We start from the raw sequence: 13,512 nt of genomic DNA, 5'->3' as shown, positions 1-13,512 counted from the left end.
ACAGACTTGTAGTCTGTGCCATAGGCAAAGAATACTAAGGGGTGGTTTTACCTGTTTCTTCCTCTGAAATATAGACCACAGAACCTGGTATTTGTTGTCAGTCTCCATTCAAGTACTAACCAGAGATGATCTTTCTTAGCTTCCAAGAACAGCTGATATTAATGTCTATCGGGTATTAGGCAATTCAATCTGGGTCACACAATGTCTGAATTATACCCCATATACCGTTTCATTTTTTCCTATTCCATTTATGAGCAATGGCATTTAAAAATCTATTTAACACGTTTTATTGGTCATAGGAACTCTGATGATACAGAATAGCAGGCCACCATGGGAGACTTTTTGATAGCTAAAAGGTTTATTTAATTGATATTTATTTAAATATGTGTTTCTTTTCCCCGGCATTTGCTATTGAGTGTGTTCATTTAAACACTTGATGGCATAATAAAACTGTGGGAATCTGAGCATTATAGTTTATACACTTACTCACTTCCTCTGAACTTGTGATATTGCTCAGTGCTGCATAGTGCATAAAAATGCCCGGCCTCAAAACCGTGTAAATGACAAAGGGACATGCGTTATCATTTTGGAACAAAAGGTGCTCAAGCGTGAGTTTTGGAATTATAGAGATTACAAGGCAGATAATACAGGGTTGATTTTGTCCCCAAAGACACATTTATTTTAGTGGAACCATCAAAGGAAGGGTTCTGTTCTATATAACACTGAATTGTTCTAATAAAATTGAATTTATTAACCAAATAAAAATACTGGGGATCAGAGTAACAACTGGAGACCGTATATAAATGACAGGTAGCATATAACTGCTTATATAAATATATGTGTCTTTGGTTTTTGTTTGGCTGTACGAGAGAAAATATAAGGGTATTTCTATTTTATCTGCAAGCTGCTCTGAGCCTCCCACTTGAATGAAAAGGGAATAATATAAATGACTGTATTAATTTAAATATGTTTGTCTATCTCTCTGTGTAGTTTATGTGCTGAGATATTTAGGTAGCCTATGTCTGTACAAAGTGCAGTCAAATAGCTCATTACTTAATAAATATAGTTATATATAAATTGACCTTTAGAACAAAAGTAAGAAGGAACTATGGCCAGAGGCAGTGATGAGTATCCTTGGAGAACTGTTAAGGCCCAGTACTAGCCTCCCCCACAAAAATCCTGACCTCTAATGCCCCTCCATCCATTGTTAAAGAACATCAAATGAATGAATGGTCTTCACCTAGTACTAAAAAAGAGCAGGCGAGCTTCTCCAAATTGAAGGTTGTGATGACTCATGGGCCTTGTAGTCCTGTTCCTAGTACTATTGTGGCAGACGAAGAGGAAAACATGGGATTTCTGCCGTTTCAGCCAGAGCCGGGGCCTCTCCACCTGGAGGATGTTTGCCCTCAAGAATCTAGCCAAACAGGCCTTGGGCAGAATTCCCCCCCGTTTTCCCGGAGGGACAATTATAATAGAGATAGAGGAGTCAGAGAGGCTAATCGCCGGAGCCTGAGAATCGCTGCCAAACAACTAGCTGATTAGGTCTGCTTCCCTTGGGAAATTCTAAGGAGTCATGCATCTGGACAGAGTTGGGTTTCGCTTCTCGTTCTCTAGGGAAAGTGTTCTGTTGGCGGGAAAACGAGACCCGATATAGGTGCTGGTCGCAAGGGGAACTTTGCGGAGTCAATTGATCAGCTTGAGGAGAGAGATCGTGTGTGGACTTCGTACCCCAGTTCCTTGCTTCCCGGATCAAGTTTCAAGCCTGCCTTGTTTCATGTTTGCCACGGACCTTGTTCATGCTTCATGTTTGCCTCGTTTCAAGTCTTTGATCTAGCCAAGAATCAAGTTTATTTTCCAGCCTTGTTGTCAAGCTACATTGGACTTTAAAGACTCTGTCATTTCCCCACACTATTGCTTAGCAAAGTGTGTGTTTTGGTCAAGTGGATTAAAACTTTGAACTCTAATATCTTATATTGGACAATACATTTCTGGACTATATTTGACCTCATCTGAAAGGTCTGCTTCTGAACTATATTTTACACTTGTTTTTATTGACTTTATATATTTCTTTAATAAAGATATTAGATAGATTCTGGCCTCTGTGTAAGGTTATTGGTGCTCTGCAGTCTGGGTCCTGACAAAGGTGCACCACTGAAAATATCTCTTTTAGCCACCTCCTTTGATGAGGATAATTAACAGAAGACATCAGAATATATTTTTAGCATTCAGGTATGTTTGGTAATGAGGCCTGGGTTGCCATCTGTATACTTTCTTGGCAACTTGACTCCTGTTTCAAATGGTTTTTCCTCGCCATCCACTAAGCAGAGAAAAGGGCAGCCATTGCTATTAGTCCAGCTGGTAGGTTGCTGCTAACGTAAGAGAACCAAGCAAGTGAATGGCAACTCTGGCAAGAAGCCTATCATCTTTCTCCAGAGGGCAGGTGGCGAAGTGATTGATGATGGTGGAAAGGAATTGCAGGCATCACAGATGTTATCCTTCTGCCCTCTATGAGGTGGCAACGGACAAGATAAGAAGAAGACCAACAGAGGGCAGTACCTCCCAAGGAACAGCACAGTGCCAGGCTGGATCTACACTGCCATATAATGCAGTTTCATAATACAGATTAACTGAATTAAACTGGATTGTATGGCAGTAAAAACATATAAGCCAGTTCAATGCAGTTAATCTGTGTTCAGAAACTGCATTATATGACAGTATAGATCTATCCCCAGAATCTGCATCTGATCCCATAAATGTTTCAGTGTTGATGGCATGCAATATTAAAAATATACAGAGAGTAGCTGGAGCTAGAGAAGGACTAAGTTGGGCAGGTATTGATAGGTTAGGGAGTGGAGTCTGTGGCTGGATCTACACTGCCCAATAATGCAGTTTGAACTGCTTTACATGGTCAGTATAGACCTATATATAAGTAGTCCCTGAGTTACAAACATTCAACTTACAACCATTCAACTTAAGAACAGGGGTGAGACAATAGGATATGAGACAAAACTACCCCTAAGAAGGGAAATTCACTCCTGGAAGAATTATCATAGAGAAGAAGGTGTCTCCATCGAAGATTTATCACCAATGCTTTATTCCAAAACAAGTCAATTTTTTCAAAATCCAATTATCACAGGGACAGAAGTGAGGTGAAGTCTTCTGAATAGGGGCACAGACAACAAAACAAACACCTTCCCTAAAGCACACAGACATACACACACACACACACACACACACACACATATACAGTGTTCCCTCACTTATCGCGAGGGTTAGGTTCCAGAACCACCCACAATAAGTGAAAATCCGCGAAGTAAGGACACTATATTTATTTTAATATTTATACATTATTTTAGTAGTTATACTCTATTTTAAGTCTTTATCAACCAATCGTGTGTTGATAAATCGCCTCCTTCTCCTCCTGTTGCCGCTTGGGCTCCTTTTCTCTCCCTTTGGGTTCTCCTTCCTCCCTCCCTTAGGCTGTAAATTGTAATTTTTTATTATTTATAATAGTCTTTTAGAGTTTATTGAAAAACCGCAAAACAGCGAATCTGCGAAAAGTGAACCGCGAAGTTGTGAGGGAACACTGTATATATATTAGCTGTGCCCAGCCACACGTTGCTGTGGTATAGTCTGGTGGTTTGGAAAAGAAAGTAATGAGGAAGTGCTGATATTTATTATATGTTATATGCTTGTATATATGTACATAATAAATAAGGTAGCTTGTGGACTTCAACTCACATCATGCCAGGTTAACCCCCAAAAAGTCCATCAGTACTTAAAATCTGTTATGTTGGGCAAGTTTACTGTTGCTGTCACGTCTTCATTAAACTCCTTTTCCCTGGCACTGGGCTCTCAGGCCCCTTCTATACTGCCATATAAAATCCAGATTATCTGCTTCAAACTGATCATATGTCAATGTAAACCCATGTAATCAGTTCAAAGCAGATAATGTGGATTATCTGATTTGATAATCTGGATTATATGGCAGAGTAAAAGGCGCCTAAATCAGGGGCTGCTGTAGTTTTGAGTTTTGATTATGTTTTTATGGATTGTTTTAATACCAATGATATTTAATTCTGTTTTATGTTTTTGTAGATTTAAAATTGTACTGAAATGCTTTTAAATTTAAGCCACTTTGAGGTCCCTTCCACATTGCCCCTATATCCCAGGATCTGATCCCAGATTATTTTCTTATCCCAAAATATCTGACTGTGGAGACTCACATAATCCAATTTAAAGTAGATAATCTGGGATCAGATCCTGGGATATAGGGGCAATGTAGAAGGGCCTTGAATCTCCTTGTGGAGAGAAAAAGTGGTATAAATAAATATAATAAAAATAATAAGATCTTTTTATTTATTTCGTGTCAAAAGCATTGCATAATAAATAAATTTCAAAAGTGATGAAATAAAGGAAATCACAAACAGCTAAATATCTTTAGACCAAAAGCGGGCAACAGCGACCGCTTAGTCCATAGCTTTAACAAGATCTGTCAGCCAGAGAGGGCCCTTCCACACAGCCATATAACCCAAAATATCAAGGCAGAAAATCCACAATATCTGCTTTGAGGTGCAATACATGAGTCCACATTGCCATATAATCCAATTCAATCTGGATTTTATTCAGCTGTGTAGAAAGGTCCAGAGCTCTCCAGGGGTGCAATCCAGAGAAGCGGGTCGATCGTGGCTCGTTGGCCCAGGCAGTGGAAGGAAGGCAGGCAGGCAGGCAAGGAGAGGCTGATGCAAGAGAGGCCTTCATGAGAGGAGGCCTGGGGATCGCCCAAAAATCCCACAATCCAACCAATCCCACATTTGGTTTCAATTAGGGAATGGGAGGAAGGCAGGCAGGAATGGCGGAAGGGGGTGGAGAGGAGGATGAGAAAGGAGTGCGCCGATGGTGGGAAGATGGCCGAGAGCAAGTGGCAGGCCGGTGAGCAGCCAGGTGCTCCCTCGGAAAGGGCAGGATAGGGTGAGCGAGCCTATGAGGGGAAGCTGGGCCTGCCTTCAGGTAACAATCAGTTGTCCTCAGTGGGTTTTTTCCCCACGTGCTGGAGGGGTGTGGGGCTTGGGGCAGTATTTCTTGTGCATGCACTGTATGTAGTTGTTTATTTTGGGGAGAGTCTTTGTGTGGGTATGTTTGTTTTTTTTTTTTGTGGTGGTCAGTCATTAGGTAGTGAGGCATTTTGTTGCCAAATTTTGTGTTATTTGCTCCAGTGATTTTGTTGTTAATTAGGTCCTACAAGCAGACAGTACACACACACACACACACACACACACACACACACACACATATATCTGGAGTTACATGTAAAATATGTGTGTGTTCTGGCTTATATACAAATCTAACTTAAGAACAAACCTACAGAACATAGCTTGTTTTAACTTTGGGACTGCCTGTAATGTAGTTCAAAGTAGTATAAACTTGCATTATCTGAGTCTACACTGCCATATCATCCACTTCAATGTGGTTAAGCTGCATTCTGGAACTGCATTATATAGCAGTGTAGATCCAGCATAAGTTGCTTTTGGGATGTCAGAGCCTATGAATTTGGGGGTATCAGGGTAGTTTCTTATGGGTCTTGGTAGCGCATAGTATAGTAGCACTTGAAGGGTTTTTCTAATACATCACCATTTGGGAATAATTGGTCTCTACCAAAAGATTACGGGACAGGTGAAATAATTGACAGCCCTTTACAATACTTTTGGAGCTACAGGTGACCCTCTGCATTCAAGTTGAAGTCCACAACACCTGGAGGGCCAAAATTTGCCCATGTCTGACTTAGAGATGCCTAGATAAGTATTCTTTTTAAAAAGACCAAATTTTTTATTTTCCTTTTCTTCATTTTTGGGTCACCCTACTCCTCAGACACCTGCAAATGTGGAGGTTGTCTTGCCAAAATTCTTTGGGAATTCAGAGGCAGTAGGCACAGGAGTGGTAAAGATTAAAGATTTTATTATAAAGCAACCAAGAGCATCAAACAAAAGCATCAAAGAAAGAAATACGAATCTAGCAAGTCTCCTTTCTCAAGTGCTTGGAAGGATTCCCTGGAACAACAGTAAGGAATACTTCAGTCTTGGTCAACCTGAAGCACTTTTCCAGTCTCATCTTACAGTGAGGTTCAAATTTGCCAGAGTTTATATAACCATTCTAATTAATTAACCACTTTATTTTCTTCAGGTGTTTTATCACCCAGATGTGTGAATGGTAAACATTTTTGCACCATCCAATTAGTTACATCAAAACGTGATAGATAAGCCAAGCAGGTGGACAGTAGCCAAGCTTTGCTGATTAGACTCTGCCTTCCTCCCTTGATTCCAAGGTTGCGTCATCCATTGACTTTGCCAACAGACCCTTCAAAGCATCTCCTTAAAGGAGACTCATTTTTAAGATTTTACAGAAGGCAAAAAGCCTGATTACAGCAGTGGTAGCACACCAAACCTATCTCCTCAAAATACAAAGTATATCCTGCAAATTGCCTCTACAAAGGGCAGATAATATTAGCCTAAATCCAATTGCTACCGTGTTTCCCTGAAAATAAGACAGTGTCTTATATTAATTTTTCTTCCCAAAGATGTACTAGGTCTTATTTTCAAGGGATGTCTTATTTTTCCATGAAGAATTCACATTTACTGTTGAACAAAAAATGAACATTTATTATATACTGGACAGTAGTTGTCATCGCAAACCAGCATAACCAGACAAACTGTGAATCCTATAAAGAATTTCTTGTTACTACCATTATTTCCATGTACAACAATCTAAGGTACGTACATTTACCAATCCTGCAAGCTCTGGTGTTGTTTCGTGGGCATGCTTCCAAACACAAACTTTGCTAGGTCTTACTTTTGGGGGAGGCCTTATATTTAGCAATTCAGGAAAACCTCTATGAGGTCTTATTTTCAGGGGATGTCTTATTTTTGGGGAAACAGGGTTGTCCCAACTAGAGTGAATCTATTGAATACAGTGTGATCCCTTATCCATGGCTTCATTTATTCATGCTCTAAAAATGTTACCCCACGCTGGTGTTCATGGGTCTCTCTCGGTCATCAAGTCTGACTCAAGGGTATGCTTTCAATCCAGAAATAGTCAAAAGAGAGCATTCTCTATTATCCACAATATCAGTTATCCACAAGTGGTCTTAGAACAACTTTATACTGTAACTTGAATTACATATACGTTGAGTTGGCAGTCAGCAATTTATTCAATGGATCAACTTCAGGTGGGACTAGTTATTCATTTTAGGCCATTGGGACTGTGTGAGTGTTAGAAAAGAATGTTTTAAAATACTTTATATTGTGTTTGTATTTTAAAAAATTGCATCCCACCCTTTATGGGCATGGCAGCATAGTATACATTCAACTTAACCATGTTAAACATTATAAAACAGTGTGGAATAATTGAAATGGGCTAACAGCATGTTCAACAATCCCACAATTGAAAACAAGACCACCAAAATCAGTTGAAATGTTTATAAATTTTTTTAAAATATATATGTAGAAGTTCAACCTCACTCATTTCAGAAGAAACCAGGAAAGGAAACCTTGGGTTTACAGTTCTCTGGTTCCTTCTGAAGCACAATAAGGTTTTGCAGTAGCATAGAGCCATTTGTAATCATTAAAACAAAATTCCGGGAAATTGAATTTGATATATAAGCCAGTGATGAATTTAACCAGGCAGAGGCGGAGAATGAGAGACACAAACCACAATGCAGTTCTCCTTCTTTAACATGGAAATACTTTCCTCATTGCAAATCCATGGCCACACACTGATTATTAATGCAACGAAAGTAGATGTCCAAGACACATCTGTGGTAAATTTCCCATTCTTTGGAGTGCAAATAAATTCTCCCCTTCCCCCTTTCCAGTATCTTGCAAAAAGGATTCATTGTATTTTGATTAATCCATGCCCGGTCCACCTCAAATGTTTCCATGGAGACCGGATCCCTCCCCCTTTCCCTCTCCAAGGCAGCTGTTAGCTTCATGAAGCTTAGCTCAGTTCTCCTCACAAACCCACTTGAGCTTCCCAAAGAACCCCTTATTTGATCTCTTGTGTGCATAAATAAAACTCCCAAATTCCTCTCGGTATCACTGGTGTCAATGCTAATAGAGCAAATGTTTGCTTAATGACTTTGCAGCCCATCAGTGAATAATCTCTCCGTTCAAGACCACTCTTTCCTCTGAACGAGGTGAAAGAATTCATAACCTGAGCAAATTATTAGATATGCGTAATTATTAAAAAATTAATAATATTCTGCAACCACCTCAACCATTTAGTGTCACAGTTGATTGCAGGAATGAATCAGTTGAATTCAGTTTGTGTGGAGTATTCACATTTCCTCAAGAATGTTTGAAAAATAGAATTTATTAGCTCATAAAATATTTTCCTACATTTTATATTGCTTCAACAATGTCTTAAATTAATGTAATGACATGGTTGAGTTCTAATTTTTCAGGTCATCCAGTTGGTCTTTGTGTCTTTATTCTTTCTTTCTTCCTACCATGTGAATAATTTGAGACCACATTTTCCAGCGGTGTGAAAAGGGTGTTGTGTGAGAAAAGATGGGTTTCTGTGTGTGATCAGTGACATAAATCAGGGATGTAAACTGCAAGTAAGCCACATTTAACTCACTGGGCCTTACTACTGAGTAAACATGCAGAGGCTTAGTTATAAGCCAATATTTAATATAGTTTCTTTTCTATAACGCTTGGGGTAGGGGATCACTGAATATAGCATTTCTCTGGGGATGGAGCAGCTATAAGACTACATTACAAAATAGGTCATGAACTGCAAAGCTGATTAGCATTAAAATGTGCCCTCGATGTTTTGAAAATAGTCAAAGACATCATTTCATCATTCTGGCACATAATAACTCCGAAGATGTCAGGCCACAAAGAACTATAAGTAATCTAATGGTATGTGATTTTATCCCATGTCATTTTCATTCAGTTCAGCTCTCAGAAATATATCCTACAGCCATGGGGTTATGTAAGTGTTGACTTAGTATTCAGCCCTTGAGTCAATGGGACTATTATCATTGGCACTACCAATTGGATGTATGTCTATGTTGTTGCCCTGCTCTGTTGTTTTTCTAACATAATTTCCAGCATCTCATAATTGAAAACCTGGCCATGCATGTTGTCCATGCATGGGCAAACTTTGGCCTCCCAGGTATTTTGGACTTCCTAACAGCCTACCGGTTGAAGTCCAAAACACTCGGAGGGTCAACGTTTCCCCATGCCTGGTGTAATCCTTTGAGTATGGCTAGACAACAAGAAGGTAAATGTCAATAATGAGGAAGTACAAAGAAAACTACTACAAGTTGTATATTTCCTATATGAAATGTATTTGATGTCAAAAATCTCCGTGTTTGCTTTCCGAGCATGCCAGCTCCAAATCTGCTCCAATGAAGACATACAGAGACCAAGGGCAGGATCAGAAGCCGTTTTATTGAGTTGTTGTCCAAGGCAAGATATCAGGAGAATTCTTCAAAATCTGACATAAATCACACTTGCAAGCATGGACATTCTATAGACATTTTACAGTCATTTGAAAGAATTGACATTTGCTGTGATTGGTGTAAATAACAATCCACAATCTTATTGGTTCAAAGGTGCATTCATTTAATTAATATGTAGATTTTTTTAAAAGTGCATTCATTTACAGTTTGTGATTGGTGCATGGTATGGCAGGAAACTTAATACAGTTCTTTTTGGAAATATTCTGGAGTCCATCTCCTGTATCTGTGCTGTCCCTTTCTGCCCCCAGGGAGCACATCAGTTACAGGATGAAATTAATTTGGTAAACGATGCTTGTTGGCATTGCTGGCAAAGGGAAATATAGAACAATACGTGACATTTCCAACTTGATTGGCTTAAGGTTTCAAGGAAGAAGTCTACTTTGGGAGAGATGGGAGTGGGTCATTTTCCTTGGACTTTTCAGTTGAGCAGGGTAACTTGTGATCATGCTTGGACCTCATCTCATTTGGAGTTCCTGTTTCAGACAACATTTGGGACCAGATGCATTGGAATTTCAGATTTTGGAACACCTGCATAAAAAATATTAATATAATATTTTATTATGCCATTATCAGATCTCCTAAAACTTTCTCTCAGATCCATGCTATGAACTCTGTTTATGTGCCCAACTCATTTGTTTAATGCACATTATAGTAGTTGGTGTTGTATCCTTTCAAGTACGGTAGTTTCTGATTTATGGCAACCCTAAGAAAAAAAAGATGTCACTGTTTTCTTAGCAAGATTTGAGATACCAAAAGCATTTAAACAGTAGTTGAAAAAGTGGGATGGCAGACAATTAATTGATGCATTCCTGCCAAACCTGGATGGTTAAGAGGATATATTCTAAATGTGATTTATTATCTTGGTTGTCTGACACCCTGAACGCTTTCATAAAGAAGAACTAAAATATATCTTCTATAAATAAATAGTTTTTACCAAATTGAAAATGTTAATTGTTGCCTGGAGTTTAAACAATTATCTCAAATTTCCACATGAATAGCGTTGGCACTTGCCAGGTACTCACTGATGTATGCCAAATTGCGAATTATTTGATTTGAAGAGCCTGTTCCATAATCCAGGTAAATCTGAGTACATAATGCAATCCAGCCTGGCAGAAGTCAGTGAGTGAATTCTTGTTCATGACAAAAGCAAGCTTGAAATAAGGGACTTCTTGATTTATAGTGCAATCTTTTCACCACTAAATTACTGCTGCTCTCAAATAAGTGTTTTGGATTAGGACGGCTATTTTTCCCAGTGTCAGCCTCTGGCATCTTTAAACAATTACATGTGACCTATAAAATAGTTGTTTCAGCAACCCATCACTGTATCACAGGGATGTCAGAATTATTTCAGTGTTCCAACCATTTTGGTACTACAGTAGAGTCTCACTTATCCAAGCTAAACAGGCCGGCAGAAGCTTGGATAAGCGAATATCTTGGATAATAAGGAGGGATTAAGGAAAAGCCTATTAAACATCAAATTAGGTTATGATTTTACAAATTAAGCACCAAAACATCATGTTATACAACAAATTTGACAGAAAAAGTAGTTCAATACGCAGTAATGTTATGTTGAAATTACTGTATTTATGAATTTAGCACCAAAATATCATGATATATTGAAAACATTGACTACAAAAATGGCTTGGATAATCCAGAAGCTTGGATAAGTGAGGCTTGGATAAGTGAGACTCTACTGTATCCTATTTTGTTAAATAAGATAGTATCAGCATGTGAAAATAATTACTTCCAATTGCTGCCAATATTACCCACGTATTACAGAGTTTGTCCTGGGTCTGCAAACTTTGCTCAATTTTATCTGTGCTCGTTTGAATTTACCAGGATGTTAAATAACATTTTGGAAATATAGAGTATAATGTTTTCCATCAAATATAACCCTCTGATTCAAAAACTGTATTTGAGATAATTAAATGACTGTATCAATCTAATTTTAATCTAATTTTGGCTGCTAATAGTTACTTCTAATAAATAATGGCTTTTTGATAATTTCTTCAGCACCTCAGAAATGGTATTGAATGTAAATCAGTGTTGCTTCTGTCCAAAGTTGAATTTTAGCTGCAGCTTGCTGCTATCTCACAGCAGAAGATAGATCATCTTTGAGCAGACTGGAACTTCACAGCTGCCGTGGGTGCACCATGGCAGCAGCACATATACCAGCAAAGAAGTCCAGATGATCAGTCAGGTTAACAGCATATCAGAACCAGTGCTTATCCTCCAGGGAGTTGCCACTTCTACCATCTTGTCAGCCAGAAATCACTTTACCTTCTCTGCTTGTTGATGACATGGTTGGGGCCCCCATTGTGACCTCACAGTATGCAATGATTCCATGAAGATGTTTTTGGCTTGCAAACCAACAGTAGGTATTTTTGATATGTAGATACTGGATTATCCTTGATCCACCTGACCACTGTCCACATGGTAAAAAAAAATACTAGGGATCACTTCAGAGTTTCCTGGAAGGCTTGAAAGTCTTACATTGTAATAACAGATAGTAAATGTAGTTATTCTATGGGACTGTCCATACATTATCTGTCCATACATTATCTGGGTTCAAAGTGAGTGCAACTTTTCCTCTCATATAGACAAGAGGTGGGTGCCATATGATGAGGTAGAAGAGGGTAAAAATTGAATGATCTCAGCCATATTTTGTGAATATTTCCACTAAATTATTTAACTAGTTTTTAGCATCTATTTTGATAGTTTAATATCAGCTTTCTGTTCACATCTAGGCATAGTTTGTAACATTTAATTTAAATATAATTTATCTTTGTCAAGTGGGTGGTAATGTCTACAAAGCGGAAAACCATTCTGTTTCCTGAAACTCAGATGCACACATTCCAAACTTCCTTTCAAACTTCCTCATCTTTGTGAAATGCATAATAACAAAGTGAACATTTTACTGCCAAATAGATGCACAATGGAATTCCTCCTGCAGCAAAATAAGACAGAAACCAATAAGAGCAAAAGATACATTAAGTATTTATCCAGTGACACATTAAAAGAACTGAAATTGTTGACTAGAATTTATATTTATCAAATCCATAAACCAAAAGAAATAGATGAGTAGAAAGGCAATACTAGAGAACATCTGAATAAGAAAAACCACATTCTGGTTATTGTAGCCACACGAGATGAAGATTTTTTTCCATGTGAAACCAATATCACATTGGACTAAATGAATATCATCATGTCAGTTTAAATAATGTAGGTAAAAATAGCAATATACTGGTTGAAACACCCAAATATAGATCTAACTTTGATCTTTAGCAAGTTGCTGAAAGGACACCAGTTAGACTATTGATCAAACCTACTTTTTTGGATTATAGTTTTCAGAATTCTTCAGCCAGTAGGATTGGAACAGATATGTATTTTCAAAAGCTAAGTTTTCCAAGCTCTGATTTAGCAACCATAGATTGGGGAAAGTAATGTCAGTTGAGATTAGATTGCAAGATGGTAACCATGGCTGCATCTACACCTACCAAAATAATCCCATGTAGTGTGCTTCAGAGCTTTCCTGGGTGCAGCATGAGAGCATCCCTAGAACCTTTTGGTGTCCAGATGGCCAAGTGGACTGAGAGTGTATTAGGGCCACACTGCTGTTTCCCTGGCCAAAAACAGCTCTCTGGCAGAGTCTTGATGGTAATGTCACTTATGATTAGATCCTAACCATGTCACAAGCAGATGCAAGGTTGCTGGTGAGACTCTGCTGGGAAGCTGTTTCTAGTCAGAAACAGAGTGGTGAGTCTACTGGACATTGCATCAGACCAGATCCAGCTGCCCACACTTCAAAAATAGCTGGAAGCCCTCTTGCACCAGGTTAATAACAGGAAGCAATGCTTCTGCTACAAAATCAGCTGTACATCATGTGGACTAATGGCAACAGTTGCAAGATGAGTCCGTTTTATTTGGTAACCATTTAGAGATGGTCCATAACTAAAACTGTTGGATATAATGCCTTGACATGTTGCAAACAT

The 13,512-nt window shown here is 38.6% G+C and overlaps 1 long non-coding RNA gene across 1 annotated transcript; it reads right to left on the bottom strand.

Moving 5' to 3' along the window:
• Nucleotides 1-9,429: 9,429 nt before the first annotated feature.
• Nucleotides 9,430-11,960, bottom strand: LOC134299647 (uncharacterized). The gene is made up of 2 exons (XR_010006886.1): nucleotides 11,537-11,960; nucleotides 9,430-10,048 (listed from the first exon to the last, which is right to left on the bottom strand). It is a non-coding gene; the product is annotated as an uncharacterized LOC134299647 (long non-coding RNA).
• Between the last annotated feature and the right edge of the window lie 1,552 nt (nucleotides 11,961-13,512).

The sequence above is a fragment of the Anolis carolinensis genome, chromosome 5 (genome assembly GCF_035594765.1).
Source record: "Anolis carolinensis isolate JA03-04 chromosome 5, rAnoCar3.1.pri, whole genome shotgun sequence".
Classification (NCBI taxonomy): Eukaryota; Metazoa; Chordata; class Lepidosauria; order Squamata; family Dactyloidae; genus Anolis; species Anolis carolinensis.
Note: the sequence above shows the minus strand (reverse complement) of the source record. Positions and strands in the feature narration are given on the sequence as shown.